The following is a 16,781-nucleotide window of genomic DNA, read 5'->3' on the forward strand; positions in this document are numbered from 1 at the left end:
ACCCCATTGCTTGTGCCCAATATTGAATGTACTGCCTCTGAACATGGAGGTTCTGTTTAGTAGTCAGGCCAATCCATATCAAGAGGGGCTGAATTACATGTTTTGGATCTGATCATGGATTTCCAGCGTCATGTGAAATTTGGTCCCCAAATGTCCCCAAGTCTTTTGCTTTTCCTCACAGGGAAAGGTATCCAGCCTTCTGATTGTTCTTTCCTGTACTTTTCCTTTACCCAGGTAGGTAAAGGTAGTCCCCTGTGCAAGCACCAAGTCATTACTGACCCATGGGCGGGGGGAACGTCGCATCACGACATTTTCTTGGCAGACTTTTTTATGGGGCGGTTTGCCACTGCCTTCCCCAGGCATCTACACTTTACCCCCAGGAAACTGGGTACTCATTTTACTGACCTAGGAAGGATGGAAGGCTGAATCAACCTTGAGCCGGCTACTTGAATCTGGCTTCTGCCAGGATCGAACTCAGATCATGAGCAGAGCTTGGGCTACAATACTGCAGTTTACCACTCTGTGCCACGGGGCTGTTATTTTCCCTAGGTATATCATATTTATTTATAACATTTTTATGCTGCTCCTCCAGGAACCTGTCCAAGGTGGCTTTTTAGATGGTGGCTTTTTAGATTTAGAATACTACTCACATACAGTATGGTAAATGTGGCTGTACTGTTACTGAAATAGGAGGTCTCCTTAATTGGTTGGGGGAATTAGTATTAAGGAGGCAAGTCGGGGTGGGGTAATTAGGAATCTCCATCAATGTTTACAGGGATTATTCCCTTAGGGAACTCTCTAATAAATCACACAGATGTTCAACAGGAAAGGTTTTTTTATTAAAAGAGAAATAAAAAGGACAATAATACAAATAACCAGAGCACATATACAAGGCTAACTAAGAAGAAATTAGTGAGGAAAGGGGGCGAAAGCAGTTCAGGGAGGGTGATCATTACCAGTCTTGAAGAGCAGAGGTCGGTGGAGGCAGCAAAACAACCAGTAATTCATGGAGGAGAGGGGAGAGCAGGCTCAAATAAATTTGGGGGTGCATGGATAAGTCCCAGAACACACACACAGAGCACATGGCTGGGAAACCCAATTATAGGGCAAAATATGCCCTGGGACAAGATGATGTCTTGCTTCAAAAGCAACGGCTTAATGGTTTGTCTGAAGGTAGATCAATAAGCAGGGAGAGATTTGATGGTTCCTTTCTGGGACAGATTATAGTTGAGATTATTGCTTGATGACCCTGGTAAGCACTGGATGGGAAGGGTTATCTGGTAAGCTGAATAGTTTTGATTAGGGTGAATGGGTGAGGGGAGGTATAGGAAGGCGTTGATGAACTTAGACAGGCGTTTTCTCAAGAAACTTTGTTATCTCTACATTTCTCTGGGGTATGGAGGGGCAATCAGTCAGTCAACCGCCTCTGACTCATGTTCTGGTAATTTTCCTAGTACTTGCCCAATTGACATTCACCTTGCCTTAGGCAGTGCCTTGGACTTCTGGCATATGAGGGCGTCTTCCTGGCACGATTTCTGATGTCATGGTGCCATGATACTGCTCTCAAGGCACGATGATGTCAGAAATTGCACCCGGAAGACACCCTCATTGCGTAAGTATAGCACTATACCAGGACATGCAAAATTGCCCGTAGATTGTATGACTGACCCAAGATCACCTGGCAAGCTTCCATAATGCAGTGGAGATTCAGACCTTTCCGATCTTAGTCTGACACTCTAATCACTACACAACACTGGCTTTCCAGTGAATATGACTTTATAACAGACGTTGACATTGTCACCTGCCAAGTGCTTGATAAATACTTCTATATTCCTCATCCCCCTAGCCTTTGCAGTCCTTACATAGTCAAAATAGGATATTTAATGTTCCAGGTACTGCAATACATGGCTGGTGGACCATGTGTGGCTTTGCAGGGCACAAGTCAGACAAGTGTTCCAATTATTCTCTATACAATGCTCGACCAAGCTTCTCTTGAATATTAACATAGGAAGACAATGAATCACAGGCAGATTTGGATGTGTCCAGCTTTAAACCTACTTGCTTTTGTGCAAATACTGAACTACTGTGATCGGGCTATTCAGAACAAGGCCTTATTATCACTAAAGGTTTAGATCTTGTAATATGGTATGATGAAGATTTCCTGAGGAATATTTTAAATTGCAGATCAGCGATACTGTAGTGCTTACAATTACAGACAAGGCCAGGCAGTAAAAAGCAGGCAAACACAGGCTAATCTGAAATCATTTCAACATGAGAGAGCTAGGTGCTGAAGTAATTGTTCGAGGAAGAATGCAACTGACGCACCGTTCTTGGGCTGATCGTTCTGTATACCTGTAATAAAGGAGCCCTGATTATGGTTCAGCAATTTAATGTAGAAAGGCCACTTGAACAGTTTGCAGTTGTAAAAATAACCGAAAGTGGCATCTTCAGTTATAATTATGCAGAGAAAGTCTTTGAGAAGAAAGCAAGACTGCCTGCCTGTGTGATCCACCCACTGCACCAGATTCAAATGCCGGATTCAATTTTTTTTGTGGCATTTGGTATTACACGGGAACAAGACTATTGAAACCTGCAGAATTTGAACGTCGCTATTAATTTTGCTCCTTCAAGCACCAGTTATCTGCTTCAGAGAACCCCAATTTATTTTTTGACAGACCATAGAGAATAGAGGAAAAGATTAAGAGTCTAGCTTTCCCCCATAATGCATGTGCTGTGTTACTTGAGCGATTTACCCATGCTTTTGAACACTGGTGAGTATGTGAAACAAAGCCAAACCAAGGCTGATTCCGCACACGTTGGATAATGCACTTTCAATGCACTTTATCAATCGTTTGAGGTAGATTTTTTGTTCCACACACAAAAAAATCCGTTCCAAATGATCTATAAAGAGGATTGGAAGTGCATTATCCAACGTGTGCGGAATCACTCCATAGATGGCAAATTGTTGTTTTACATAAAAGAGAATAACAAAAGTTCAGTTAAGTCTATCAAAACTTCTTTCATAACGGGTGCCAAGTCTCTATTCATTTCAAGCAGGGGCATTCTTCATTAGAGTAATGGAGAGCAGCATATTCCCAATCCCAGATGATATGAACTTCGGTGGGGACAGAATTGAACCCTGTGGGAAGGAGTCTTTGAACATGCATCCTTGAGGCCCATTCTCCCAGTCCTTTGCTGGGAACACCAAAGGCGAGCCAAGCTCCTGTTTATCTCAGAAAGGGTGTTTGGAGGTAAAAGGTAAAAAAAGGTAAAGCACCGAGTGTGCAAGCACCGAGTCATTACTGACCCATGGGGGGACGTCGCATCACGACGTTTTCTTGGTAGACTTTTCGTTATGGGTTGGTTTGCCATTGCCTTCCCCAGTCATCTACACTTTACCCCCAGGAAACTGGGTACTCATTTTACCGACCTTGGAAGGATGGAAAGCTGAGTCAATCTTGAGCTGGCCACCTGAACCTGGCTTTCACCAAGATCGAACTCCGGTTGTGAGCAGAGCTTGGGCTGCAGTACTGCAGCTTACCACTCTGCGCCACGGGGCTCTTATCATCCAGCCTGTGGGATCTATTTATTAGCGAAAGTGTGCATTTTTATGGCCCATTTTTCCTCTCCTCATAATAATTTTGGTGGCAAAGGGGGGCTGAACACTTTTAAAAGGATTGCAAGGGGAATGGGACTTCGACAATCTGGCCTTTTGGAAGGCGTGCTGAAAATCCTAAACAAATGATTTGACATTGTCCTCTCAAAATTACTTCAACGTGAAACAAAGCAGGCCAAAATTCAGGGTTGTAAAACAGCTTTACAGTTATTTAATGGAGATTTACTGAAGCTTTTCATTATTAATTAAGAATATATTTGTAATTAGTGTCTCTTCCAGTATCCTGACTGATGTGCCTCTTTCAATATTATACAAGCAGTGTGCGTGTACACTAATCATAATATATGCCTCTAGGGTAAAAGGACTAGAAAATAAAAAATATGTATTATTAACATTACACCATGTAAATAAGAGCCATAATCTGTGATATATTCATACAGTTCTTGGAGGAGGAATTAAAAAAAACAGCAATAAAAGATGTCTTGAAGCTGCAGACCAGGATAAATAATGTGTCATAATGTATCTAGCCAATGTTAACGCAAACCATAGAATACAACAAAAAAAAACCAGGTCAGGGGCAATATACTCCCTAAGGGGACGGGTTGTCAACAAACGGCTACGGCCAGATGACAGATAGTTCACAGGAGTGGGAGAGGACTTATCTGTCCATTCCCTATAAATCATCACAATTTCTTTTAAATGGAGTCTTCTGGTGAAAAAACACTTATTCTTCCAATGGCAGCTTTGTGCGCCCTTTCCAGTTGTGACTGGGATCGTCTCCTTTTCTGCTCTCCTCTTTTTCTTGCTAGACGATTCATTCATACTCAAGGCTGGCAAAAAAAAAACAAGCAAAGAAATAGAGGGGGAAAAAGAGGGGGAGAGGGGAACGCTGTCTTGTTTGTAATGCCTGGGCAATGGCCAGAGGCAACTCTGGCAACACAGCTGTGCCTCTGCCGTTCGCCCGTTATTCAGGTCAGATCTAGCTTGCCAAGCAGACAGGAGGCTTTTGTCTCATTCCCCCCCTCCGCCCCCACCCAGCTCTAAACAGTGCCTTTACACAGTCTGTTCCTTCTTGGGGGTAGGATAGAGACAGTTGCCCATTTTCTTTGTAAAATTGATTTAATTTTCCATTTCTCTTCCCCTTCCATGACAGAATAGGTTTCGAGCTGGTCTCTGCAGAGGTGGTGTATAAATGCACTAAACAAACAAACATCCCCTTTTCTATCCTCCTGTCTCTTCCCTTTTATGCCAGGTATTCAACTAAGAACATATGAGCAGCCTCCATGGGATGGATCTCTGAGGCCCCAGACTTCTCTGTTATCATGAGAGAAGTTTATTTTCTGCGACCAGTCCTCGGCAAAACACTTTTTGCCTTCCACAGAGCTGTTAAGGTTGTAGTTTTAAAATGTTAGCCTGCATATGTGTGCGCCACAGTTCAAATTTCAGCTTCCTCTGGCGATGCGTTAGATGTGAAATGTTTGACTGGGGGGAGGATGCATCTGCAGGGCAAGTCTGCGTGTATGCCAGTGTCACATATGGATATGTGCGGCCAGCACCTTGATTCTGTTCATTCTTCTCCTGGAAACAGTTACTTGGGTAGTGCATGTTTCTGAAAGTGTTTGTGTTGCAGAAATAAGAACAACCCGAGCCTCTATGAAAGTCTATTGAACACCCTTCAGGGTCCGTCCCCCCCCCCCCGCCCGCCACAGAAATTGTTTACTACTAACTGGCTTAGGTTGGGCTATTTCAGAAGAAATGAATACATTATACAGCTTTTATTAAAACAATAAAACACCAAGCGGTAAATAAAAACAAGCCCATACAAAGAGTAAAAATGTGTTTTACAAATTGCACCCCTCCCCTCTCCATATGCAGGAATGTTTATGCTACTGTCCTCTGATGGCGTCCTGCTGATGTGATCCAGGTGTCTCTTAAATATCTGTCCTGAAGGCAGCTCTACCTGAAAGGATACAGGCCCTGTTTTACCCTCTTACCCTCTCAGGTATTCATTAGCTGTCCCCCCCCCCATAAAAAAACCCCAGATACCCAAACATGCTCTCCTGGGTGAAGGGTATGAGGCACTGTTTGATGGGACTGTTCATGATTCATAACTGCTTGGCTGTGACGCACCCAAGTGTCTAATGCAGGTCACAAAAAATCCAAATGTGAGCATGGCGCCCTACCAAACATGATTTCTGCTGGAGACACTCCAGTAGTTGTGTGGGGAATCACTTGGTATTGCAGTAGAAATCTGGCTAGCTGAGTCTCAAGGAGGTACCTGTCTCATGTGCTACAGATTCATCTTTATTGTCTGCATTGCCTGTTTCCCCAACCCACTGAAGGGTGGTGATAGAGGGCAGTGCATACATGCTGAATACCCAGGGCTCATTTCAAGGGGGAACGCACAGGAACGCAGTTCCGGCAGTTCCCCAAAGAGGTCACATGTCAGGTGACCCCGCCGACCTGACTCTCGGCCATTTGGGCCCGTTTTGGCCTGGATTGGGGCCAAAATGGCCTGGATCGGGCCTCTGACGGGTGGTGGATCACTCTCCCGCTCAGCAGCAGCCCGATCCTGACCATTTCCAGCCCCTTTTTGCCATTTTGGGCCCAATTTCAGCCCTGAATGTCCAGGATTAGGTCCAAAACAGCTAGGATAGGTGATGTCAGGGGGTGTGGCATATGCTAATAAGTTGTGCTAATGAGTTATGCTAATGAGTTCCTCCAGTTCTTTTTCTACATGTGACCCCTGTGAATACCATTGTGTTCCATAAAATCCCGGAAGGTGCCCCCTCTAACAGTTGGGGCATTGTCTGTGACTAAAATTTCAGGCAAACCAGAAGTGGCAAAGATTTTCTGAACTGTCTTACAGTGGCCTCAGCAGTGATTGAAGACATTACACGTACTTCCAACCATTTTTTATGGACAACTACTACTATCATCATCATTTTACCTCAGATCGGGCTTGTAAAATCAGCAGGCAGTAAAAACCAGGGTTTCTCTCATCGTTCCCAGGAGGTGGGTTGGTGCAGCTGGAGATGCAGGACAAATTTCCTGACAATGGGAACAGCACCCCAATCAATTGTTTAATATCCTGATTCAAGCTTGGCCACCAAACCAAGGTATGAGCCACTCATTTCATTCTTGAATACCAGGGTGAGTTTCATGAAATTGAGTCAAAACTTACTTTCTCAGCTTACCAGGTACTATCACTCTATTTCCCCACATGAGGCATCCTACATGAAATCCCAGTTCCAATTATCTTTGAAAAAACGGCTGTAATGCTGCTGTAGCATACTGGTTAAGCAGCTGGACTGAGAACCAGCACTCTATTGGTTTGAATTCCACTACTTGCTTGAACTCAGCAGGTGGCTTTGGGCCTTTGTATTCAATACTCTTCTCAGCCCTGGATGGATTGTGGAGATAATAATAACACTGACTGTTCTAAGTGGGTACTAATCTGTCCAGAAGGGCAGTATATAAGGATGGGGTTGTTGTTGTTGTTGTTATCTTGGATTCTGCCCTACTAAGCATTTTGTACCGATCTTACAATGGGCACCAACTCCACATCTCTGTGAGTTTTTGGCAGATGGCACAGCCATCACTGCTGTTCCAATGAGCAAGTCCACAAGTAAGAGCAGATCTCCTGGTTCTGATACTTGTGCAGGGGAGTCAGGCAATGGAAATCCGCTACATGTCTCAGCCTTTAAGCGCTGGCCACCAGCACAGAATCTGATCTCATACTGGTAGGCAGCTAATGTTAGGGCCCACTGCTGAATCCTACTTCAGGCCATTGGAGGTACTGGTTTATTTTCACCCAAGAAATGATTCATGATCTGAAAAGAGGGTGAACGAATGACCATACAAATAGTGATGGAACTTCTTGACTCCAAAAATAACTGCCAAGGCCTCTTTGTCAAGTTGAGAATAATTCTTTTCTGCTGGTGGGGGGGATGTTATCTAGATGTTAACATGTTATAGACCACTGGAATAATTGTACTGGACAAGATTCATCAGATATTTTCTTCATGGCCACCTCTTAGGCCTGCAAATGGCACCTATCACAACACAGTATCGCCTGATCTCGTCAAATCTTGGAAGCTAAGCAGCATTGGCCCCAGTCAGTACTTGGATGGGAGACTGCAGAGGAATGCAATGGCAAACCAACTCTGCTCCTCACTTGCCTTGAAAGCCCCTTGTTGGGGTCACCAGGGCTTTTTTTCAGCAAAAATGCGGTGGAATGGAGTTCTGGCACCTCTTGAAAATGGTCACATGGCTGGTGGCCCCACCTCCTGATCTCCAGACAGAAGGGAGTTTAGATTGCCTTCCGCACAGTGGCACAGAGGGCAATCTAAACTCCCCTCTGTCTGGAGATCAGGGGGCGGGGCCACCAGCCATGTGACCATTTTCGCCAAGGGCAATTTAAACTTTGAAAAACTACCCCCTTGTTCCAGCTGACCCAAAGTGACGCCATTGTGCGGTCCTGAGCTCCACCACTGAGTTCCACCACCTCTTTTCCCAGAAAAAAAGCCCTGGGGTCACTATAACTTGACAGCACATACATACATACATATGGCATGTCTCTGACTCAGCAGTGGCAACATTCAAATTGTCTCCCAAATCTTTCCATATTACCTAATTCCTCATCCTCCAATGGGACCAGGAGTTAGTTATTACTCCCCAGGAAACCAGGAACAGTGACTCTAGTAGAACATGGGACCGCGTACTAGGAAGCAGCCTTAGTAATAATCCTAGACAGTTCAAGCTACCACTGGGTCTTCAACAGAGTTGCCTCGGAGATTCTCCAACCACCACCACCCCAGCATTCGGGAAACCAACTGGATTAACCTCCGAGGGTGGAACATCCTAACTGGTCTACTCTTGCAAAGGAGAAGAGACAAAAACAAGCCTTAAGCAGATAGTGATCTGAGCATGACACAGGGAAAGGTGAGGAATACAATGTTAAAAGTCCATACTAGGACAGGCTAGGAAATAAGACCAACAAGTTAGAGGCATTTAGAGGGGTCAAGGAGCATTACCTATCTTGCTCTGGCCAGCTGGTCTATATGCAATTTATTTGTGTGCTTATCTATTTATTTACATTATTTATAACTTGTCTTTCTCACTGAGACTCAAAGGTGGATTACATAGTATAAGTCAATATAACCATCGGCTGGGACATTAAATAACAGAATAGGGTAAATTTTGAATAGGTTAATTTAATGCCTTCCAGTTCTAGTCTTATGTGCACATGATCTCATGTATATCTTAACATGTACAGTGATCCTCCAGAAGCCCTTCTTCAGATCCTCCCAACAGTTAGTTTATGACAGGTTGGAAAAAAGTCTTTTTTGTGGTGGCTCCTTTATTGCGGCACACAGAGGTGTGGGGGGGGGGGTGGGGGGGTGCCAGGCTCAGGGGTTTTTTTAATGGAAACACATGAGAACATTTTTATTCTGCCAAGCATTTTGGAGTTTGTACAATTTTTTTTTAATTTTCTGTTGTTGCTTCTGTAAATAATCTGTAACTGTGTTTTATTATAATGTTGGCAGATTTTACATTAGTGTTAGACATAAACTGTAGATTTTATTATTAAGATGTTTTAAATTGTGAGCTCCCTAGAGGCCAAGTGGGTGGAACATGAATTTGAAAAATAAATAATAAGAATGGAAAATTCCAGCCAAATTAAACATTATTGAGTCTCATTAATTTTAATATGGAGAGAGTTAAAATTTAAGAGTTCTTAAATTTTGTTGGATTGTTGCTCTAATATCATCCTTCCTCTTTCCAAACTATTGATGATTTTCCATATTTCTTTTTTACATCACGAGCTCTAGCTTTTAAAAATATAATTTGATGAGGGACTTCATCAAAGTCTAAATTATATCGACCAGATCCAAGTTAACCACAAGTGTATTGACACTCAACAAATGTTAGGATAGATTTTTCAATTACATGTCCTTGACCTTTAGCACTGAAGTTCATTTCTGGGACCTTTATAAATAAAAGCAGGTTTAGCAGCCTCTCTGAGCAGAACCACAAGTGACAAAAAGCACAGATTGGACACTTGTCAGCTTCCCTCAAGTTTTGATGGGAAATGTAGGCAGCTTGGTGGAATGTTGGACAAGTGACAGTTGAAAAATCTATTGGACAGCAGTCAGAGAGCGAAGCTGCGAGACCAGGATGCCTACATTTCCCATCAAAACTGGAGGGAAGCTGACAAGTGTCCAATCTGTGCCTTTTGTCACTTGTGGTTCTGCTCTCAGTCCTTGTTCTTGGGAGCAAAGGAAACCCACTGGAGATTCCACGGTCTCTTTGCCTCCTGTTTAATTTAGAAAACCTGAAGCTGTGATTCTCTCTCTGAGCACCAAGGCATCTTAATAGACTGGGGGACAGTTTTGGCTGAATGCGGGACAATATTAAAATCATAATCAATCACCCAGTGCATGAGATTAACTTTGCAAACATCGCCTTGATGTGAAAAAGTGAAGTGCTTAATGCTGCTTAGACCATACTAAGTTATAGCAAGAAAACAGCATCAATTCATCTCCCTATAAACAGATATTACTAATGAATAATACTAACCAACATATTTACCTAATGCTTTTCAAAAGTATTTCACATACATGATCTCCTTGCAACAATCTTGTAAGATATATCAGTATTTTGAGGCAGTGGCTTGCCTTAGGCTACCAAGAGAGCTCATGACTGAGATAAAAAATAAATAGTTTTGTGGCACCTTAGACTAACAAACTTTTATTCAAGCATAAACTTTCATGACTGACAGCGCAATCCTAACCATAGATGCAGAGAAGTTAGCCGTGTTAGTCTGTGGTAGCAAAATCAAGAAGAGTCCAGTAGCACCTTTAAGACTAACCAATTTTATTGTAGCATAAGCTTTCGAGAATCAAGTTCTCTTCGTCAGATGCATGGTACAGAAACTGGACTGTATCAGGCATCTGACGAAGAGAACTTGATTCTTGAAAGCTTATGCTACAATAAAATTGGTTAGTCTTAAAGGTGCTACTGGACTCTTTTTGATTATCCTAACCATAGTTACAGTTTTCTAAGTCCAGTGAAGTCACTGACTTTAGAAGAGGGTAACTTTGATTAGGACTATACAGCAGAGTTTAAGGACATTTTTTAAAATATGCAAGACTAATTTAGTCATTTTTTTGTCCTTTCCTGGTACTACCATTGCTTTATCTTATATTATTTTATATAACAACAACAACATTCGATTTATATACTGCCCTTCAAGACAACCTAGCGCTCACTCAAAGTGGTTTACAAAGTATGTTATTATCATCCCCACAACAATTACCCTATGAGGTGGGTGGGGCTGACAGATCTCTGAAAGAGCTATAGATCCGGAGGAGTTAGCCATAGCAAAATAGCAAAGAGTCCAGTAGCACCTTTAAGACTAACCAACTTTATTGCAGCATAAGCTTTCGAGAGTCTCAGCTCTCTTCGTCAGATGCTACAATAAAGTTGGTTAGTCTTAAAGGTGCTACTGGACTCTTTGCTATTCTGAAAGAGCTATAACTATTTATCCCAAGGGCCATTTTCACACTGCTTACCGGCCACGGAACATCGTGCCGAGCTCCCGGAATGGCAGCGTCTTCCTGGCTCAATTTTGCACGAGAACAGTCGTTCTTGTGTGAAATCTCGCCAGGAAGACGCTGCCATTCCGGGAGCTCGGCACAATGCTCCGTGGCCGATAAGCAGTGTGAAAACAGCCAAGGTCACCCAGCTGGCTTCAAGTGGAGGAGTGGGGAATCAAACCTGGTTCTCCAGATTAGAGTCCTGCCGCTCTTAAGCATCTTTATTCAATATTTAACTCTAGTTTAAACTGATAATTAACTACAGCTAAATATTACACTCTCCTTTTAAGGCTAGGGTGGGGATTAAACGCAGCTATCCCCTTGAAGAAGAAATACAATGTGTAACAAAACAGAACAGGCTAGGGGATTTTTTTGGGACAGAAACAAGGAATTGTTTCGATGTCTTGGACATTTCTAAAAAGGAGTTACAGCAAAATAGTGAACAAGAGTTGGAGGAGAGCATAGGACTGAGAGAAGCAATCAAAGGAAGAAATGAGCTACTACTACAGTGCTCCCTGTTTGGGAACATAGATGCTGAAACAGGCAATCAGGAGTTGGAGGATTGCATAGGACCTAGGGAAGGGCAGTTGTGATAGAGGTAAGATTTGAATTAGGGACTTCCTGGTTTATACCTCATTCTGTCAATCACCATGTTACACGATTTAGAACCAACGCTGTTCTTGCAGTGCGACAGGCAACTATATTAATTCCTTTATGGCACTGTGCCCCCTTTCTAGGAACATGGTCTTTCGGCAATAGAGGCTGTTTTGTTTAAAATGCCCACGTTGGCAGTTTCATGCTGAACAATGGCTAGGAACTCATTACTGCACAACGCCATTCAGAAATAAAATGTTCCAGGTCAATTGGTTTCACTGGGGCTCCAGAAGGGAATGTTCCTGGGCCCTCCCCAGGTGCTGAGTGGGTGAAAGCCCCCCCTCTGTGGCAGCTGAATTCTTACCAGCAAATTGCATAGCCTGAGGTTACAAAACTGATAAATGGTTTTAACGCCTCCACATCTACATTTATCTGGGGGCAGAAGGAGATCACAATAAGTTGGGGCCATAAAACAGTGCCTTCCTTTGGCAGCAGCTGAGTCAGTTTGCCAAAATTCTGTTTAATAAAAATTAAGTGTATAAATTATCTCATTTCCCTTTTTTAATAGAAGGTACAGCTCAATTCTAAGCAAGTTTAGTAAAAAGTAAGATTAAAAGTAAGCTTAGTTAGCTTTAGGCCTAGGATGAGCAGCTGTAAGAGCCAGAGACAGTGTAGTTGATGCCATTGGGTCCTGTAATTGTATTCCCTGGGTAGATATAGGGGCAGAGCTGGCATCTGGGTCTGTTGCAGGGCCTGGTACCTGTGCTGGTGGCCCTGCTGGCCGATTCATGATTGTAAGTGAGAAGTCGTTTAAGATTGGGGGGCTGTCTGTAGGCAAGGAAAGGTCTTCCACCCAGGACTTCTGAGAGAGAGGTATCATTTTCCAGGATGGGTTGTAGCTCCCTGATGATACGTTGGATGGGTTTGAGCTGGGAGCTATAGGTGACAACCAGTGGTGTTCTGTTGTTAGTTCCTTTAGGTATGTCCTGGAGCAGACTGTTTCTGGGTACTAGTCTGGCCCTGTTGATTTGTTTCTTCACTTCAAAAAGTCGCTGTGGTTCAACAGAAACCCTTCAAAAACAAAATCCAACGGGAGGCTGCTGAATTGGAATTCATATGCAAATTTGACTCTGTAAGGCTGGGACTGAATAGAGACTATGAATGGTTATCACATTATCACAGGTAACAGATTTCCTTTACAGAGGCGTGGTCTGGGGGAGCCCAGAGACGCCTGGTGTGGGCTTTGTTTGTCAATTATCTCAGCCTGAGTGCGTGTGGGCTTTCGGGGACCACAGTTCTCTTTGTCAGATGCAGCTGGCAGGGAGAGCTGTGGTTATCGAGGGCTTATACTACATAGGAATTGTATACCTTCACTGCGGCAAACTGACTCCACACCAAAGGGAGATGTTTACATTTACAAGCAAAGGAATGTTTTGATTGCCTTCACACTAATTGCATTCTGTCTTCTTGTGATATATGTCCCGTTCTTTCCCCTCCCCTCCTCTTCTGTATTTGACCAGTTCGGATCAGGCATCTGATGAAGAGAACTTGATTCTCGAAAGCTTATGCTACAATAAAATTGGTTAGTCTTAAAGGTGCTACTGGACTCTTTTTGATTTTGCTACTACAGACTAACACGGCTAACTCCTCTGGATCATTGTACTAACAGAGAGAGAAGGAGGAGGAGAGAGTAAACAATAAAACCTCCCTCTTGAAAGGTGTTTCTGTGTTATCTATATGACATTTATGAAAACTCTTATAAACATCTGAAGCGATGTTTACTATAAATTTGACTGAACTATAGCAGTCTCCTTTCGAGCATTATATACATGGTTGAGCATCAAAACACTGTTGATCGCTTTAGGGCCCATCTCAGATACTTTCCCACCTCTTAAAGTCTCCGGTAGATACAGCTATAAATCTATTTCTTGTTGGTTTTTATGCAGTTACGATGTTCTTCTTAAAAAATTATTATGCAATATGTTTATAGCACCCATTGAAGCCCAAGCTGAATTTGAGGCTTTGTTGACTGAGGGCTGTTTTGTATAGGCATCATGATGGAGAGGTAACGTTTTTGTGGACCATAGCTTCTCTCCCACAAAAGAACTCCCTGCAGAGAGAAAATTAGCATGTCAGGGAGTAGGAACTGATCAACGACTCCTCTTCGGCTGCAGTCTGTCTGAAGTGGAACACTCTAGGCAAAGTTGACCACTTGACCTTGTCAATTGTATACACTGGAAATAATCCAGCACTGTAGTTTGCAAAGTCCCCACCTGCTTTTATACTGGCGTTGAGTAAAATTGCCGAAGCAAGGGAATAGCTTCCAGAAATGCTGAACGTGAATGTGGGATATTCCTCAGAAGTGACATTTGAGAGGCCTGCCTGCGTAAGAGGTCCCTGTTCCTCTGTGGCCTGCTGAAAGAACAATGAAGAAGAACATTCAAGTATCTCACTAAACCGCACTACAACAATGTCCTATAGCATAGTTTGCATATGCGTTAATCTAATCCGTCACTAAAGCAGAAGCTGAACAAGACAGTGTGAGCTGAGTTTGTGCTGCAGCATTAATGTATCCCGTCATAGGACTGTGGGATGCTGTTTTTCCAGATGCAGATAGGCATTACTTCTATTTATGTATAACTCTCTGGTGTGCTTGCGGAAATCTGATTTGTCTGTTAAAGCTAGTTCACAAAAACATTTCATCTTTGCAAGAAACTCTGCCCGCACCTGCTCTTGCTCTTACAGCAAAGGACTAGAGGTGATTGGCTCCAAAACCTTATAAATCTCACAGCCAATCTACGCATTAAGCTTGATGAAATGGACAAGGGCTCATTTTGGCATTACATGGCAAGTGTGTGGGCTGCTGCAGGTTCATCCCACACTGCTGGGAGTCATGGCAGAAGCCCAGACTGCTCGGGAGAAGTTCACCAGTCATTCTGTTCCACATCAGCAACGTTCTCCTCCTGAAATGGAGGCAATATGGTATGGAAAGGAGTGTCATCAGTCAAAGACTGTCATTAGACATGTGGTCTGGGGTTTCTAATGTTGTCCCAGGGAGGAAGGAGCCCGGCTATCGCAGGCTGCAGTTTCTGTGCCTATGGGTAATGTCAGACTGGTGCCCCCATCAACAAAGAGATAGAATTTAGGACAATAGCAATTTATACTGAAGCGGGAGCTTGCTTTTCTGAATCCCCACCCCCCAAATAAATCTCAGAAAACCTCTCCCCTCGTCCTTTTGTGCATGAACTCAGCAGAAAAACTGGATGTGCATAGCCCTGTCTCCGATGTGCTAGTTCTCTATTCATAGTAGGGATCTGTAAATACAATTTGGAATCAATTGATTCTCATGTATGTGATTCTCATGCATCGCTCACACCACTATGACACCTCTGTGCCTATCAGTCTCTGGAAATCTGGTTGGTCTTTAAGGTGCTACTGAACCTGAATTTTGCTCTTGTGCTATAGACCAACAGGGCTACCCACCTGAAACCATTCCTTGTGTGTGCACCACCAACCCTTCTCAGAACAATGATTTCACAGTGCAGGCGTCACACATAGGGGTGGTGTTAGTGTTTCTGGGGTCCTGGGCAAAAGTTCAGGATGGGGCTCCAGAATCACTACCACCTTACCCCCCCTTCCCCAGCCGGGGCCAATCAAGTGGCATTCCTCACCCCATGCAAGCCAGGCAGCAGCTGCCACTCAAAGCCGGCTTTCCAAGCCCCAGATGGGGTGGGCATGAGTGGCTGTTGCATGTGGGCAATCTGAGCCTTGAACAGGGTGGGTACCGACATCGGTAGCCTCCTCTTTTTCTTCTTCCATCCCTCTCTTGGGGAAGCAGGACCATAGGTGGGCAGGTGCCCTTGTTGCTCATTGGCTAAGGCCATTGGTCACAGTTTAATCTAGAGCAATTTCTGTCCTCTTTGAAACAATGATTGAACGTTCCATGAAGAGTAAAAGTAGAGACTTCAGGCAGTGTTTTAGCAGAGGGGAGAAAAGGGTCTGGGGTTCTAGATCTACTCACTTCCCTTTTCACTTCATCATCGTCCAGTGGCACCTTAATGAACAACAAGATTTTCAGGGTATGAAATTTCAAGGATCAAAGCTCCCCTCTTCAGATACACCTAGAAATCTAGTTGGTCTGTGAGGTGCTACTGAACTCGAATCTTGCTGGAAAAGGTATCTGAAGAAAAGAGCTCTGACTCTTGACAGCGCATATCCTGAAAATCTTTCCAGCTGCATCTGAAGAAGCGAGCTGTGGCTCACGAAAGCTCACATACCCTACCACAAATTTTGCTAGACTTTTAGGTGCTGCTGGACTCTTGCTCTTTTCTACTGCTACAGACAAACACGGCTACGCATTTTGCTCTATTTCCTGAAAACCTTGTCGGTATCTAGGATGCCTCGAGTCAGAGCCTGTTGTCGGGCTCACATTTCTCCAGCGGGGCTCCCCGCGCAAGAGGGAGGGCGCTCCGCTCTAGAGGGCTTCAGAGCCGCACTTGACTGGGGGCCCGCGCCCTGGAGCCTGGCGGGGCTGCCCTCGGCGGAGAGGCGCCCAGGCGTGCGCGACTGGAGCCCGACGGGAGCGCCCGAGGCCTCCCCCTCCTCCGCAGCCGAATTTCCCTTTCTCTGCTTCTGCGGGGCCGTCCAAACGCCAGCGCGCGTCCCGCCCCTTCCTCGGCCCGGTCCCGCCTCTTACTCCCCGGAGAGGCCGCCCAGCGCCCGCCCGCTCGTTCGCTCGCTCGGGCGGCTTGGCTTGCCAGCTAGGCAGGCAACGGGGGCAGCGCTGCGTGCCTCCTGCTCCGGCTCCCTTGCGCGTCCGGCTGGATTCCGACGCCCTCTCCCCTCCCCGTCCCTTCCTGCCCGCAGCGGGGCCCAAGCGCGGCTCGCCAGCTCGGAGGCGCAGCGCAGCGCGGCGCAGCCAGCCGGGGGGCCAGGCCGGACGGCGGTGGCGGCGGCTGGGGAGGTGAGTG

At 44.6% G+C, this 16,781-nt stretch overlaps 1 protein-coding gene across 1 annotated transcript in view; it reads left to right on the forward strand.

The window, feature by feature from the left end:
* The first annotated feature begins 16,524 nt into the window (after positions 1-16,524).
* Positions 16,525-16,781, forward strand: part of C5H1orf21 (chromosome 5 C1orf21 homolog) — a 151,015-nt gene continuing 150,758 nt past the window's right edge. The window contains exon 1 of the mRNA XM_054981328.1: positions 16,525-16,774. The gene's annotated coding sequence lies outside the window, so the exon portion shown is untranslated. The remainder of the gene's footprint in view (positions 16,775-16,781) is intronic.

The sequence above is a fragment of the Eublepharis macularius genome, chromosome 5 (genome assembly GCF_028583425.1).
Source record: "Eublepharis macularius isolate TG4126 chromosome 5, MPM_Emac_v1.0, whole genome shotgun sequence".
Classification (NCBI taxonomy): domain Eukaryota; kingdom Metazoa; phylum Chordata; class Lepidosauria; order Squamata; family Eublepharidae; genus Eublepharis; species Eublepharis macularius.